The sequence below is a fragment of the Ochotona princeps genome, chromosome 8 (assembly GCF_030435755.1).
Source record: "Ochotona princeps isolate mOchPri1 chromosome 8, mOchPri1.hap1, whole genome shotgun sequence".
NCBI lineage: Eukaryota > Metazoa > Chordata > Mammalia > Lagomorpha > Ochotonidae > Ochotona > Ochotona princeps.
In genome coordinates, this window is record NC_080839.1 from 4,787,956 (window position 1) to 4,803,931 (window position 15,976).

Sequence of the window (15,976 nt, forward strand, 5' to 3'; positions counted from 1 at the left end):
TGCAGTAAGCAAACTGTCCTACATTTCATTTCATTCTTTTGTTGTCGTCTCTGATGATACCATTTTTTTCCATCTCCCTATCATCCTTTACTTCAAATTTCCATATTTCATTTTATCTCTGATCCTTTTCTGAGGAAACACGTGGGGCAGACCTAGCTTACCTGACAGGTTGAAGTAGGCCTGACATCTGATCTCAGAGAGCTGATTCCAGACAGCAGCATGGCCGCCCACAGGCACAGAGGAGGGAGTAAGCCTCAGCGACAGGGAAGGAATGGTTGTCTGGTGCACAAAGCCCCAAGGTGACCACAGAAGACCAGTGATGGTGGCGAGTCCTCTGGGCGTCTGACCTTGCATACGTCGTTGTGGCTCCAATCTAATTAATATTCCTGGCGACTCGTGCGTGGGCTGATTGCTTCATCCCCGGTGTTGGCTTGTGCCGAAGCCTGGGTCTCGAAGGTACAACACAGAAAGGACTAATTAGAGATTAGCTAGCTCACTGTGCACAGTGCTTCAGAGGTATAAGGAAAACAAATAAAGGAAGATTAGCCAAATCCTGACTGCAAATAAAAAAGTCATCCCCGCAGCCCTTGGCTCTGGAGGAGCAGGTGTGGCTGCGAGCAGGAGCACAGGTTGGCCTGTGCGGCCTCCTCTCCCAGAGGCTATAGGCATTTCCTGGGCCTTCCTTCTCCAGGGTTCCCAGCAGCTCTTGAACAAAGGGTCAGTTTAAGCAAGTGTATTCTTATTCATGAAAGCCTAGTTGTCACTCTTGCGAAGTAAATGTAGAAAGCTCCAGTTTGCAGCTGTAGGCCTTTGAGTCAGCAGTGTCTTGGGGTTTGCTCTGTCTTTGCTGTGTTGGACATAGAAATTGTGCAGAGTCCTCGTGCGTGTGGGAAGACCTGGGTGGCTGGGCAGTCTCCCGGTTCACTTGAGACTAAGTAGAAGTCAGGAGGAGTGCACACCCTGTGAGATGAAGGCCCTGTCCTCTCTGCTACCCAAGTTTCCTTTCTCAGGGCCATTATTTGTCGTGGAGGACACTGCCCTGCGTGTTGGCCTAGGTCTTCTTAGCCCACCTCCTCTCGTATCATGATGCTTCAGAAATGCAACTGCAAAGCCAGATGCTGCTGATGCCTTGGTCTGATCTAGGTTCAAGACCTCCTGTGCTCCAGAGCAGCACAAAGCACACTTTATATTTCTGCAGCTTTCCTCATTCTGTGCAATACTGAAGCCAGAAGTAAAGATCTACAGAATTGCCACATTCAGTTCTCTGTATCTGCACTGTCTGAGTCCAAAGATTCATCAACTGCTGGTGAAAATTAGAAAAACTGCATGTGGTCTGGTCCTTGGCATCATCCCTGAAAATATAGCGTATTAGCTATCTCAGTAGCATTCGCATTATATTATGTATTATAAGTAATCTAGACATTATTTAAAATCTTAAGGCAGAAAACATGTAGGTCATTTGCTGATATTACTCTGTTTTGCAAGAGGTACTTGACCACCCATGGATTTGGGTGCCCGCAGGTGTGCTGGAGACCATTCCTGTGGATGTGGAGGCACCATTCGTATTCTACTGTCAATTAGGTAGTGGGAAAACAGATGCCCCACAGTGCGAGCTTTCCAGAACCATAGCACTGAAGGGGTTGCCCATGATTCAGACCAGCGCAAGTGGAGTTGCTTAGGGAGACTGAACTCAGTGGTGCTGCAGGCAGAGCTCAGGCCTGTGGGAGCAGCAGCTGGTCACAGAGGGGAAGGAATCCTCAGGGCCAGTATCCGGCCAGCTGAAAGCCCTCTTCTGTCAGATGTCCACATTAAGAGAAAGGCTGCCTGGAGCCAAAAATAAAATGAAAGAGAGGAAGCTGAACTTTCCCAGGGTGAAGGTCATGGGTCAAGGGGCCAGTGCGCCAACAGCATCCACTCACAGGGAGATGTGGAGGCTTCCCAGACCTTGTTTCTCTCAAGCTTCACCCCTATATGTTCCCAACATGTTCCTTCCAGGCCCTGGGAGAAACAGGAGCTTCATAGGAGCTGGTTGAGAGGACAGGAAGAGAGGAGAGGGGCAGGCAGGTATCTTGCACCCTCTCCTGTGTAGCAACTAGAGCCCAGGCAGGCTGTGCACTCACCATAGCCCGGTCCCTAATCCTGATGGTTCCAGAATATCTGCATAACTACCCAGAGCTTGCTTGATCTGTGAGGGCTTTGCACTAGGTCAGCCGGAGGGCAGCATCCCTGCACACCCTGCGGCAGGACCTGGGCCAAATAGCAGGTGTTCTTGGGCCTGAAGAAAGTCCAGGAACTCCAAGTGGCTGAGGATCACGTTTTTGTCCACCTGAGTACACTGAGAACTCAATCCCAGCAGTGATTCTCTGTCCCCTCTAGTTCTGACTCATACTTGAGGTAAGAGTCATGGTTAGCAGGGCCAGCACAGTGACTCAACAGACTAATCCTCCACCTACCAAGGCCAACTTCCCACACGGGAGCCAGCTTGTGTCCTCGGTTGTCCTGCTTCCTATCCGGCTCCCTGCTTGTGGCCTAGCGAGGCAGTGGAGGATGACCCAGGTCCTCCCACATGGGAGACCTGGAAGAAGCTCCTAGTTCCTAGCTTTGGATCTGTTCATCTCCGGCCATTGCAGTTCTTTGGGGGGAGTGGAGAATGGAAGATCTTTCACCCTGTCTTTCCTTCTCTCCGTAAATCTGATTTTCCAATAAAAACAGAGAAATCTTTAAAAAAAAAAAAAAAGAAAAAGAAAGAGGGTTATTACTGAAAGGTATCTTCTGATCACCTCTGGGTGTGTGCGTGGGGGAGTCCTGCCAAGTTTCTTCACCCCATCTTTGGTGGAGTTGGGGACGCCTTCCATGCTTACAGCACTGACTTCGGTACTTTGTAAGTTGCAGTGATCTTTTCAGGACTCCTTAGGTTTCCCCTCTAGGTGAATCTTCCTGAATTTTCAGGAAAGGCACAGTGATGCTCTTTTCTAGGAAGATGGAGATGGAGACCATTGGGGTAGGGGGAGTTTAGGATTGTGGGGGTGCTCAGCATGCTTGAAAGCTTTGCAAGAAGAAAATGCTTTCATGCTTATAATTTCACACAAATGTTTCCCAGTCTGCTTGGAAGAAAGGAAACTAACTTGACTCCACAGTGGCTGCAGTGAGTCAGTCCCTTAAAGGCAACGAAGCACGGATGAGCCTGAGACCGCTATTGCTACCCCAACTGGGTTTAGTTTAGGAAGCCCTTAAACACTGAGTCACAGATGATCTGACTGATCTATCAGAGAGGAGAAGAGAGAAATTTCAATCCTGGATAATATAGAAAAAGGGGCCTAAACATAAAGAAAGCTTTAGTTAAAAAAAAAAAAAAAAAAAAAAAAAAAAACCAGAGTGCAAAGAAGAAAAAGAAAAGCTCCCAAATTCCAGCAGAGGCTGGACAAAGCTTGACCTTGTGAAGGATCTCCCTCTGACACCATTAGCAATTGTGGGATTACATCATCTAAGCATTGATGGGGCCTAAGACGCGTACGATGTTTTCATGCCCCCATTATCTCTCCCATCAACTTGCCCCTGCTTCTCAGAAGTGCCTCTGAAGAAACACACAGACCCCTGGAACTCGACTTGGGAGGCAGTAGGCTATCTCTCAAAGTGAGTTTCCATTAGACACACAACTAGCAGAGACAGCAAAGCATATCCCAGGTAGTACAGTCGGCCCTGTGTATTCACATGTCCTGCCATCTGCGGATCCAACCATCACAGATAAAAACTCAGAAAAAAAGTTGCATCTGTAATGAACATGTGGGGACTTTTTTTCTTTTTGTTATTCCCTAAAACATACAAAGCAACAGTTTATAAAGAACTTATAGTGTGTTGGGTCTTCTAAGTCATCTAGGGATGAGTTAGGCATATGGAGGATTTCACATGTTATATGTAAAGCTTCCCCATTTTACATGAAGGATTTAAGTAAGCATTCTGGGATTTTTATATGCACGGCAGGTACTGTACTAAGGGACGATCATGTTATAAAAACAACATGTCCTAACTCCCAAATGGGTCATTTTAGAAAATATTCCAGAAAAGCTCCCAATCACAAAAATCTCCCAGAGGAGCCAAGACAGAGAAAGTAGCATGTGGAGGTTGAGAAGAAAGCAGAAGGGGTGGAGGATGACGGGAAAGCCCTTTTCTTTGAAAGAAGCACACTGTCTCTTCAACATAGAACAGACAGATCGAGAGAAATGACCTGAAATGACGAAAATTCTGTGTAAACTGTGAAGTGTGGTTCAAACACAGCTATTTAAACAGAAGGTTAAAGGTCCGTATTTGACCTGGTGGTTAAGTTGGCTGCATCCCATGCTGGAATGCCTGGTTCTGCTGCTGACTGCAGCTTCCTGTTCATGCGCACCCTGGGAGGCAGGAAGTGATTGTTTAAGTGGCTGAGTCTCTGCCACTCGTATGGGAGAGCTCAGTTGAGTTCCTGGCTTCCAGCTTCTGCCCGGTCCAACCCCAGCAACTGTGGACATTTGGAAAATGAACCTGTGGAGAAGAACTCTGTCTTTCTGTCTGTGTCCCCATTTCTCACATGAATATTTTAGTAAATAAATACTAAAAATAAAATCAGGGTTGTATTCGTGCCTATGAGCCTAAAAAATGTAGACACTAGAAAACTAACCCATTTGCAAGCATTGCAAGAAAGCTAATTGCAGAAAAATGATCCATGCAAGGATATAGATCAAATGTTACTAGTCCAGGAAAAGACAAATAGAGGTTTACTTAGCACATGCTTAGATAGTTAAGTGATAACCCAAGCTAACTAACTGTTACATCAAATAGGCTGTATGCTTCTAATTCTGTATCAAACTGGGGAATTAATTGTGAGTATAAGATGCTTAGATTCTTTAGCACCCTACGTAAGATTGAGGTGCTGCAGCATGACTCCCCTGATTCATCAGCCCTTCGCTGTCTACTCCCAACTCTGCCTCAGCAAGGCAAAGAGTCAGGAGCACATTTGCATGGATGACATGCCCATGCTGCTTGCAAACGTGAACTGTTCTCAAGGAGATGGGCCCATGGAGGATGGATCGAAACTGCACAGCCCCGTCCTATGGACAAGGCCTTCCTGCACGTGCTCAGGGCAGTTTGACAAAGATGCTCCTGAGGAGGACATGTCTACGCAGATCTGTACATATATGCACACACACACACACACACACACACACATATATATACACTCACATACACTCTTACATGTTCATGCACATTGAATATCCCACGAGTGTTTGGAATTTTGACTTCTTTTCAGATTTTGGAACAATTTGCATTCACATAAGGAGATACTTTGAGGATGAGACCCAAGCCTGAATAGGACATCCATTTACATTTCGTATAAATCTTACACTCCTAGCCTGGAGGGAATTTCACACAGTATTTCCAGTGATGTGCATGAAATGAAGTTTCCTAATGTGGAATTTTTCACTTCTCTATTCAAAAAGTTTCAGTTTTGGGGGCAATGTGTGTGTTCTTATTAGAGATGCTCAACCATATGCATCATAATATTCAATAATATTTAAAGAAATTAGATTATTGGTTAATAATGCTTCAATAAAGAGACAATCGGGCCTAGAAGTTTTATAGATGACTTCTGTAGAACTTGAAAGAAATTATTCACTTCTTTCTCACACTAGAGGCTGTTTCAGGAAAGGTAAACTTTTTCCATAAAGTACCTTTGTGGGCAAAGAAACACAGTTGTGAATATCAAGTGGATGTCTTACAGTGAGGGAGCATCCGCTCTGCTTGCCTGCGGTGAGCCCTTTCAAGGTGGGTCTGTGTTCACTGCAGTCACAGTCTGCTCACAGAGGGCAGACAGACAGGGTGACCATGTTCTGTGCCTGTGTCTTGTAACCACGCCTGGGGAAGGCTGCAAGATACAGCAACAGTGTGCTGGAGGCCCACAGCTAACAAGGAGTGCTGGGTGCCATCTCAGGGTTGCAGATGCTACTGGAACTATGGGGGCTTAAGGTTGTTGACCTGGGGCAAGCATTGTGTTGTAGCAGGTAGAGCCACTGCCTGTGATGCCACATTCAGCACCATGTAGGCACTGGGTCATGTCCCAACCCTTCTCATTTCCAATCCGAATTCCTGCTCATAGCTTGAGAAAAGCAGTGGAGGATGGACCAAATGCTTGGGCACCTGTTATCCATGTGGAAGACTCATGTTTCCTTGCTTTGGGACTAGCGGATGGGACATCCCTCACACACACTTTCTCTCCATCTCTTCCACTTGGAGAGTGAACTAACAAATGGAAGATTCCTACCACCAGTCTCTCTCCATCTCTCTCTATAACTCAGACTTTCAGACCAATCAATAAATTGTTTTTAAAGACAAATAAACAAAAAAACCCCTCACTGACCCGAAAAAAGACAATCTGGGGTTTATTATTAAGGGAAAATGCAGGTTGCAAAGTATCACAGACAATATAATTTCATTTTGTTAAGAAAAATATGTAGTGAAAAATATGAAAACATATACTGCAACCTGTGATCATTATTTTCCTTTTAATAAAGTTAGTTAGGAAAGGCTGGTTTAATAAGTTGCCTAGTGCAAATAGTATTCCACTGCATTCATACATTGCAATCTATTAGCCACAAGTAAATAACAGACATTTTGATTTTTTTCCTTTCTCCCCTGATATGAAATACGTGTTGCCATGAATACTTTTGCACACGCCCCACAGTGGAGAGTATGGGTGAGCTTTTGTAAATCAAAACCATAACAGCAACATATCTCTGGGTTGGTGCCCAGATGCAGATTCCTCTTAGTGGAAGACAGCTCAAGTTGCTGGGCCAACTGACACTTCTACCCAGTAGTTTGAGCGCATCAGTTTCTTTGTATCTTTATTAATGCCTTTGACTAGAAAACACCTCATTTTCCTTATTACAGATGAATCACCATAGTTTCATGTATTTGTTGGCTATTTCTTTACTGTGTCCACTTCTACTTTTGCCTGTGCTTTTTTTGCTCTTAGGTTGTCTTTAGATCACTTATTTTTAGAGAACGTTTGTGTATTCAAGGTTTTAATTCCCATTCTGTTTATGTAAACTGTAAGTATCTTTTTCTAATTTGTGGCTTCTTTTTCACTTTATTGATGTTCCCTCATGAAATAAGAGTTCTCTGACCTCTGGTTAAGCACAACAGTCTTTTCCTTTCATTTTTGGATGAGTTTATGTCTCATTAAAAAAAAAATTCTGCGACTCAACAAGCTATCCTTCACCTCGTGGTGCCAGCACTCCATATGGACAGTGGTTCGTGTCCCCGCTGCTCAACTTCCCATCCAGCTCCCTGCTTGTGGCCTGGGAGAGCAGTAGAGGATGTCCCAATCCGTTAGGACGCTCACCTGCATAGGAGACCCAGAAGACTCTCCTAGTTCCTGGCTTTGCATTGGCTTAGCTCCAGCCATGGTGGCCTTTTGGGGAAAGAACCAGCAGGTGGAGGACCTTCTCTATCTCTCTGAAAAATCCGCCTTTCAAATAAAAATAAGATACCTTGAAAGAACATTTTTTTCCCTATTCTAATGGCATAGATATTTAAAGGGTTTTCTTTCTGCATTTCTGTTTTTAATACAACAGAAAATAGTACATTTTCCTCACGCTGGAAGTTGTTTTCTGAGCCTACTGTTTCTTTAGCGGCTTGTCGTATTCTGTGTGTAACACCATCTCATTTATGCCCTGAGCCTGGTGCTTAGATCTGCTTACAGACTCTCTGTTTTGTTCCACTGATCCTTTTATATACACATAATAAATATTTTTGCAATGCATATTTTTGAAGAACAGATCACTCATCATTTTCTCCTTGGAATTTGTTGTCCTTAAGTTGAGAAATGCTTGTGAAAGCTACTTACTGTTTTCTGTTTCCTGTGACAGTGTAACATGGAAATATTTCTCTTACAAGGAATAGAAAGTGTTTCTGACTATTTTAAGCAAAAAAGGGGAGGGTAGAGGGAGGGGAAGGAGAAAGAAAAGGAAGAAATTTTTTTTTTTAATGACTACATGGCTCACAAGAATTGACAGGAGACTGAGTAATCTGACTTGGAAAATGGGTCAGCAGTAAGGCAGTGCCAGGAGATGAACAGAATGAAGCTTATGGACTGCAAGGTACCCAGTTTGCTGCCTTCTCCGCTTGCTAATTGCCCGGCTGCAAGATGGACTTCAATGGACGGTCACTGACCTGACTAGACGACTGCTTTAGACAATGCAGATGACCTAACAGAGTGTGTTTACTCAATATCCTTGAGGTTTCCACTCTAATAATCATAAACAAAGCATTGTGTATTGTCAAGGAGACATACCTGACTTGGCGTGTGCCCTTTCATCTCAGGTGGGCACATAGAAAATTCACATCAACCGCATATAGGTCTTTTGTATGGGTCAAGGTGGTTCTGCAGGGTGGCTCAATATTGGAATCACCTGGAAAGTTTTCAAAACGTAGTGATTTCCTCCAGGCCCTTAAGAAAAACTAAATTAGAATCCTAGGATGAGACCCGAGCTTCAGCATTTTTTTTTAAGTTTTCCAACCTGATCCACTGATACTAAAAGGAAGGTAAGGCTGGGAGCCACTGAGTGGAAGGAAATGTGACTGTGTTGGTTAGAATGAGATTGTTTCCACACCAAAGCTCCATCTTGGATTGCGTAACAACTCAAATGCCAGCACATTGAGTCTGAAGCATTGACGGGCTAGAATCTATTCCACAAATGCAATATTTATTTTAATTTAAGAGAAAGAGAGGAGTTGACAGAGACACAGAAAAGGAGAGAGTTTGCATCCACCGGTTCCCTCTCTAAAGGCTTACACTGGCCAGGGTTGGGCCAGGCCAAAGCTGGAATCCAGTCTGAATTTCACACTTTGGTAGAGGAGACCCAACTATTTGTGCTATCATGGCTTCTCAGAATCACATGAACAGGAAGCTGGAGCCAGGAGCTGCAGGTGGGTTTCAAACCCAAGTCCTTCAATGTGGGTTTGTAGGCAACTCAACCAGCAACTCAACCAGCAAGCTACATAACCAACCCCCAAACTGCATACTTTATTGATTAGAAGAAAAAACTGATGAATGATTGGCATGTTCTTTGGAGGCACTCATGCATTCCTGATGAGATTATCTGGAGTGAAATAATATGGATGGCATAATGGTAACTGCAACCAGTTTCTGTCTCATGGGTAACATTGATTTTTTTTTAAAGTTTTTTTTATTGGAAAGTCAGATCTACAGAGAAGGAGAGACAGAAAGATTTTCCATCTGACAGAAAGATCTTCCATCTGCTGATCCACTCCCCAAGTGGCCAAAGTGGCTGGAGCTGAGTTGAGTTGATCAGAAGCCAGGAGTCAGAAGCTACCTCCAGGTCTCCCACGCGGGTGCAGGATCCCAAGGCTTTGGGCCATCTTCGACTTGTGGCTTTCCCAGGCCACAAACAGGGAGCTGGATGGGAAGTGGAGCAGCCATGGCATGAACCAGTGCTCATATGGAATTCCTGTGCATGCATGGTGAGGACTTTAGCCACCAGGCTGCCGTGCAAGATCCTAATAATTTGTTTCTAAGAAAAGACAAATTCCTTCATATCCACAAAGAAAAAAAGATCACATTTTGAAGAGTGTATTTATTAACTCATGAAATTACACTTATGGGTGATAAGGAATTCGTTGTTCATCTGCAACAAGTCATGCTGATGGGCTTAATTACACAGTTTGGCAATTACAATCTGCTAATAGAGCTCATGATATAAGGAATTCAGATAGCAATAGAACTACTCCTTTTCCAAATCTCAGCGATTTAACCCTATGGATTTGTCAGAGTTCCTGGCTTCCAGAAGAGAGGATTCTTGGAATTGTGCAAAAGGGGTTATTGAAAAACTTGAAAAAAGCACTTAGCTTAATTATACATGGCGACTGATTCTTCCAGAACTTATCGCCCAATTCATACTTAGATCCACATCCTCAGATATACACAAGGGTTATTTAAGAAATTCATGAAAAGTCAAATTAAAAGATAAATTTATTTTGGGTGCAGAAAAAAACTTAAATTGTTGGTTTTTCATGACAAGTATTTCCCATTAACTTTTTGCAGGTCCTTACTGTATATATTAATGATTTTAAAGCCCGAGCACAGGGACAGACATTGGGCTTACTAGTTGTTGCTTGGGGTGTCTGAATGCCACATCAGAATGTTTGGTTGGAGCCTCCGTGACTTCACTTCCAGTTCAGCCTCCTGATCATGCACTCCCTCAGAGGCAGTGAATGATGCTCCCTGCCGTTCATGTGGGAGAACTGGATGGAGGGTTAGCCTTCTGGTTTGGGCCTGGTCCAGCCCTAGCTGGTGAGACATTTTGGCAGAAAACCAATAGATGGAGACCTCTTTGCCTGCTGCATCTCTGCTTCTCTCTGTCTTTCAAATAAAGTAGGGGAGGGCTCGGCAGCGTGGCCTAGTGACTAAGGTCCTCGCCTTGATCCCATATGGCCGCTGGTTCTAATCCCGGCAGCTCCACTTCTGCTGTATCTCTCCTCCTCTCAGTATATCTGACTTTGTAATAAAAATAAAATAAATCTTTAAAAAAAATAAAAAAAAATAAAGTAGGGGAAAAAGATAAAGTAAAATGAGCCCAATAACTATACCTACCATTGACAGTCTGCTGTAGACATCTGAGGAGAAAGCCTGCCATGCAGAGCTTGTCTGTTTCCAAGATAGAAAGCAAGCAGGGTTAGGAGGAGTTGCATTACCATTATATGATAAATCCACTACACAGGTAGAATAGATATAAAAACACTAATAGCATAGATTGTGGTAAAAATGAAGTAAAATAATGAGAAAGAAGAATTTTAAGAATTCATTGTCTCTTTAAATATAACCTACTCAATTAAACATTCTGTAGTTGAGACATGAATGTTTGGTCTGGAAGATAAGGTGTTTATTAAGAATATCCTGGCATGATGGCTCAGTGGCTAAATTTTTGCCTTGTAAGCACTGGATCCCATAAGAGCATTGGTTTACGTCCTAGCTGCTCTGTTGCCATCCAATTTCCTATTTGTGTCCTGGGAAAGCAGTGGAAGATGGCCCAAAGTCTTGGTACCCTGCCCCTGCATGGGAGATCTGGAAGAAGCCTCTGGCTCCTGGCTCCTGCCTTCGGACTCCCGGCTTTAGATCAGCTCAGCTCTGGGTGTTGCCGCCTCTTGGGAAGTGAACCAGAAGATGTGAGATCTTTCTCTCTGTTTCTCCTTTTCTCTATGAATCCAACCTACCTTTCCAATAAAAAATAAATTTAAAAAATATGTTTATTAAGATGCTGGCATCCCACATGGGAGTACCTGTGTTTAGGTCCTGACTCCTGAATTCAGATTCCCACTGATTTACGCCTGAGAAGCAACAGGTGTGGTTCAAGCAGTTGTCTTCTTGCCACTTACCCAGGAAGCCTGGATTAGTTCCTGTCCCCCAGGTTCAGCCTGACAGCCCTTGGAATATGAGGCAGAGGTCTGTCAATCTATCTCCTGTCATGGACCATTCTTTCTCTGACTCCATCTCTCTGCTTCTGAAATGTTTTTAAAAATTAAATTTAGATTGACATGATTTAATTTTAATGACTTCATTTTTCAGAACAGTTTTAGTTCACAGCAAAATTGAGCAGAGTTCTCACATGCTCCTGGGCATCTCTTCCCCTCTCCCCCATCAGCATCCCACATAGGGTTGCATACTCGCTATAGCTGATGAATATCTCAGTCCATCCTCTGTTGTAAGATTGGGTCATTTATGCAGAAAAGAGACTTATTTTGACTGATGACTCTGGAAGCTGGGAAGTTAAAATCCTGGTCCTGGAATCTTTCCAGGGTCTGGTGATAGGCTTCATAGTATGATGGAGAGGTTGAGCGGGGAGAGGGCGTTTGGCAGGAGAGATGGGCAGGATGATGCCCAATCCCCACAATAAGGGTTCTGCCTCTTGGCTGCTAGGCCCCACCACCCAGCGCTGATGTGGAGGAATGAGTTTTCCAACACATGTGCTTTGGGGATCACGTGGACACTCTCACACCACAGAAATGAGGCCACATTGGTACACCCTGATCCCCTGAAGCTCAGATCTTCCACTAGGTCCTCCCATTGGGTTTGTGCTTGGGTGGCAGTGTAGCGACTGCAGAATCAATGTCTTTTTCGCTGCCCTACAGTCTCAGTGTGCTCTGTCAACTTACCCCTTCCTCTATCTAACCCCTTCCAAGCACTGAACCTTAACTATTTCTGTGATGTTTCTTCTCCCAGAATGTCATATAATAGTAGGCAGTTGGTCTCACACTGGCTTCTTTCATTCAACAAAATGTCTTTAAGTTCTTCCTATTTCTTTTGTCTTCAGTGTTGCAGAGTATTCCATTATCTAGATGTCTCACTCTTTATCATGTAGCCATTCACCTACTGCAGGATATTTTGGTTACTTTCTAGTTTGGACAACGGTGAAGGAAACATGTATATATGTCCCTGTGCAGGTTTCTATCTGAGAAGAGCCAAAGAATAAAATGCGTTGTGGTAGCTTTTAATAAAAAGCTGCATTTAAGCATCCTCTTGGAAAATTCCTGGAAAATTTAACTAATGGCTAGTTAATCCAACTAGCACATCAATGTATTCCTTCAGTGTCTGCTTCATGGAAATTCAGACTTGAGTTTGCTCATGGCTTTGAATGAAGTCCATCTGTAACAGAATCTTAAAATGCTGCTCTTTTTTGTATGGTCAACTTGGTTTAATAAATCAAAAAGCAGAGTGGCTAGTTCTCAGCTTTCCAACAAAAGCAGGCTGAGTCCAGTTTCAGCCCTTTCTGCTTCCCCAAAGCATCATGGCTGGAACGCAGTAAACTCTCCTGAGCAGAAGCTCTCATGTTGTTCCACAGATTCTGGGAAGTTACTGCTGTGCCCCTCAGCAGCACCCCATTTTCGGCAGAACTCTGCTCACTCCTTGCAATTCTCCTGATAGTCCCTTTGATCAGAGCTTCTGTGCTTTTCTGTTGGCATACTTGGTTTTCTGCATTTCGCTTTGTTAGGAGAGAATGCCTTTGAGTCCACACAGTTTCAGATTACCTGGAACTCAGATTTTTGCGAAGGAGTGAGATTGTGTCTTCTACCACCACCACTACCACCACCACCCCCCAACCCATCAAGCATAGGGTGTTTGCTGTTTACCTCCACAAAAACAGCTCTGAGCAGCAGAAGTGAGTGTAAAGAGAAACTGCCTCCAGGGTGTGGTTCAAGGTGTCCACCTACATAGAAAGGCTGAGAAATGGAACACCAACGAATTCATAGGCAAAGGTATTGTCCACTTCATCACAGCCATGGTGGAATTGCTGTAGATTTATCTCTAGAGCTACTGGCTAACTCTGTAAAATTGTGAAAACAGAAAGTATCAATTTTTCAGTTTCCTTTGACTCAATTGCTTTTTCCTAGAGGTGGGAAGTTGGGATAAAGATCTATCAAAAAATAAATTTTTAAATCAAGACTTCACATAACCAGTGTCTTGGCTAACACATTCGCCGGTCTCATTAGCTCAAACTCTGCTATTTACAGTATTTGACATAGGATTTTTATGTTTGTGTTCAACAGGTATTCACATTGATGCTAGGTGCTTTATAGTCACACTTTAGATACAGTCATGCATTGCTTACTGATGAGGATACATTATGAGAAACACATTGTTAGGAGATTTTGTCATTGTCACTTGCACAACTCTAGATGGCAGACCCTGCCACACACCTAGACCAAATGGTACAGCTTCCTGCTCTTAGGCCACCAACCTACCCAGCGTGTCACCTTCCTGGGTGCCACAGGCAGTTGTACCACAGTGGTTACTGCTGTGAATCTACCCATCACATGTCTAAACATAAAAAAGGTACAGTAAGAATGCTAGATGAAAGGGATTTTTAACTTCTATTGTAATCTTAGAATCCTGTCATTGACTGGCATTTCGTGAGTCCCATGATGGTATCACCTAAGTGACAACACCTCAGTGGCATAAGCACATTCTAGAAGCAAGACCAGACACCAGAGGAGGAAATGCACAAAGCATCCTGCTTGATGTCCTGTTAGCTGTGATCACACCATCTGTTCTCTTGACCGATACAACAAGAGACAATAGAGCTTTTTGCTTTTTTGTAGAAAGCTTGTTTTACTGTTCTCTTTTTTTCTTTCTTCTCACAAGAGATGGAAGCTGAGTCTCTCCCTCGATAGTGTTTAGCAGTGACTGCTTTTGATTTCCTGTTGGGCTGATTAGAAGACTTGCAAAGGTTGTGTAAATTATAGACCATTAAAGAGGAGATGTCGGTGTCATCCCACAGTGTGCTGATGCTTCGAAGCCGTTTTCTGCATATTTGGGAACAGATATCGTAATTTGGAACTGGTCTGTGAAAAACTACTGTGTTTCAAAGGTCTCAGGATGAAACAGATTAAATGTGGAGGGAACTTGAGAGTGCATCTGGATGGTTTCAGTCATTGTATCTTACTTTTGCTTTTGTTTTGTTGTTGTTCACATTTCAGAAGCAGAGAGACAGAGGAAGAGACATGGACAGAGTACCTATCTGTGGTTGACTCTCCAAGTCCCCAAAATGATAAGGGCTGGACTAGCCAAGGTCAAGAGCTGAGAACTCAGTGTAGGTCTCTCATCCATATGGCAAGGACTGAATTACTTGAACTATCATCTATGGGGTCCAGAATCGCTTCAGTAGGAAGCTGTGATTGTGAGCTGGAGCCAGGACTTAAACCCAAGTTCTCAGGAGGCTGGTGACAAAGGAGTCGAGCAAATCCTAGGAGACATGCTTTCTGAAGTTTTAATCATAAATGTCAAGATAGATGATCGGCACAAGAGTTCATCTATGGAAAGATAAAGAAACTGTGGCTGGCGTGATTCCATCCTGTGCAGCTGTTCCTTGTAGCAGTGGGCGTCTTCTTTCCGTCTGCCTTCTCTCCCACCCAAGTTCATCCCATCTTCCCATGGAAGATACGATGGACATGGACACAAGCTCCTTGAAGCCCCAGAACTGAAGTCCACTTTAAAGTGGACAGTGATGAACATGAGCACCAATTTTCTTTGAGAACGGTCATCTTGGGTGCTGGTGCCAAGGATGAGCTGTACGTTGTTGAAGCAGAGGCCATGAGTTATGAGGGTGGTCCAATTAAAGTCACACTGGCAACTGTGGAAACGTCTGTGTAGCCAACCCTTTCTCTTGAGGGCTTTGAAATAACACCACCTGTGGACCTGAGATTGAAGTGTGGTTCTGGGCCTGTGCACATTAGTGGACAACACTTACTAGCTGTGGAGGAAGACGCCAAGTCCAAAGATGAAGAGGAGGGTGTGAAGCTCTTAAGTATGTCTGGAAAGCAATCGGTCCCTGGCGGTGGCAGCAAGGTGCCCCAGAAAAAAGCTAGAGCTTGCCGCTGATGAAAACGATGCTGAGGTTGATGATGGTGATGATTTTGATGAGGAGGAAGCTGAAGCAATCTGCATGAGACACTCCAGCCAAAAAGGCACAAAAGTCAAACCAGGATGGATAAGACTCAAAACCATCGACACCAAGACCAAAAGGTCACAAATCATCAAAAACAAAACAAAACAAAAAAACTCCTGACATCAAAACAAACTAGCTCTGTAGAAGACATTAAAGCAAAAATACAAGCAAGTGAACTGAACAGTCCTGGGCAGTACTGGTAAATTAAGCCCAAAGATTGGGAGAGGAAGAAGGAGACACAGTCCATTCTGAGTGCCAGCAGCAGTTCCCTTTCGTGATTTGCTATCGTATCCTCCCCTTCTAGGCTGGAAGCAGTTTCTGTTTCACACTTTGCATAATACAATACAATAGCACCTTACCAATGTACAATGGTTTGCCGTGTTTGTATGTTTGTATGTATTGCCTTATTCAAAGGCCTGGAGATTCAAAGCTTTAGAGCTTTAGAGATCCTCACACCATGATTTCTCAAAGAGAGAGTCTTT

At 43.8% G+C, this 15,976-nt stretch overlaps 1 pseudogene; it reads left to right on the forward strand.

Moving 5' to 3' along the window:
• The first annotated feature begins 14,979 nt into the window (after positions 1 to 14,979).
• LOC101516298 (nucleophosmin-like) lies at positions 14,980 to 15,697 on the forward strand (annotated as a pseudogene).
• The last annotated feature ends 279 nt before the right edge of the window (positions 15,698 to 15,976 follow it).